Source organism: Pocillopora damicornis, chromosome 2, assembly GCF_964200805.1.
Source record: "Pocillopora damicornis chromosome 2, jaPocDami1.2, whole genome shotgun sequence".
Taxonomy (NCBI): domain Eukaryota; kingdom Metazoa; phylum Cnidaria; class Anthozoa; order Scleractinia; family Pocilloporidae; genus Pocillopora; species Pocillopora damicornis.
In genome coordinates, this window is record NC_142671.1 from 14,380,233 (window position 1) to 14,381,817 (window position 1,585).

Here is a 1,585-nt window from a genome sequence, read left to right on the forward strand (position 1 = left end):
CTCGGTGGAGATACATGTAAGCTGAAAAAGTATTTTCTGCCTTAGATATTCAATGGCGTGTGCAGCACCAACAGTTTCATCAACAAAGGAGACAACGAACTATGCTCGCCTATGTCGTCCGCTGGTTGATACTGATACTGATACCCAGGCCCTTAGAGACACATTCAATGCCATCCATCCACCAACGAATCTTCAATCAATTTTGGCAGCCAAAAAAGCAATTTTACAGCCATTAAGAAGGGGAAAGGTTATCGATGCAACGCAATAGGGAAAGCTCTATCCTGTTATTCCATCCTCAGTGTCTTCCAAAGACTTTGATATCACACTTTTATTGGTTCTGCTTCGAAACATATGCGGCTTACCCTCTCCCGCGGCAGGCTGGGATACACTTCCTGCTGCAACAGATGTGAGTCTTGAAGCTAATATCGCCCGAGTTAAATATTACAGGAACATTGTATATGGTCATGCTGAGTGCGCTTCAGTGGATGATGCAATGTTCAACACATGCTGGGGCGACATCCGGGACACTCTAATGAGTCTGGGTGGAGCGAAATACAAAGCAGCCATCGACGATCTTGAAACTGAGTGTATGGACCCTGAAACTGAAGATCACTACAAAGCATTTCTCAGCCAATGGAAGAAAGACGAAGACAATGTGAAAGATAAACTAGATGAGGTCATTGAAATGCTAGTTGAATTGAAAACATCAAGCATGACTCAAAGAGAGAAACCTGAAATTGAAGGTCAGCATCTTTTAATGCTGGTTTTTTTCTTCTTTGATGTTTTTTTTTGTTTGCGGTTTTTTTCTTTCTTTCTTTCTTTTTTCGAGAATAAATATTGATAATTTATCGATAAATATCGACATGGGGGGAGGGGGAGAGGGGAATTTAAGAACAAAGTCTAGCCTGTTCAGAGTTTGTGAACCAGCTTTCGAGAGTCCGTGTTTAAGAATAGTGGGTGCTATTGGTTAGGCGTTGCGCAGGGTCTCAGTCACTAGCGTGGTTCGTAAGTCGATGATGTTAAGCTATGTGATAATTACCACTAGCTTTTCTCGTTTGTGTTTGGTCGGTCTTTTAGTGAGGTTTCTGCCAGTGACCTTAATGTGAGAGGCTTGGCAGTCGGAGCGCTCAAAGCAAAAGCTAAACTGGATGAGATTATGGAAAAGCTTGATTATTTAATGCTATCGTGCTTTTCTCCAGAAAAGAAACCTGGAGTTGAAGGTTAGATACACATCTGTTTTAGTATCCTTTTGCTTCTTTGCAATCGAAATAACGCCAACAAAAGAAAACGCCAGAAATGAGTTTAATGAAACAAGACTGGTTCGTGTATTTGAATCTCATTCCTGGAAAAATCACGCTGCAACACTGCTTTGTAACCCTTCGATGGACAGTCCACTTTGAACGTAGAAGTATAAAAACACCCTTGTGCATTAGTCGACTGAACATACTTTTGAGTTCCCATTTTGATTTTTTTTACCTAAGGTAAATTCATTGAGTCGGAAGGGCCGTCAGAGAGCACTGCCATATGTAGAGAGGGACTCCACGAGTCGGAGCCATTCAAGTATTATTGTAAGGATTGCAAGGTT

At 41.6% G+C, this 1,585-nt stretch overlaps 1 pseudogene; it reads left to right on the top strand.

Moving 5' to 3' along the window:
* LOC149050002 (uncharacterized) overlaps positions 1 to 1,585 on the top strand; it is a 3,270-nt pseudogene continuing 1,685 nt past the window's right edge.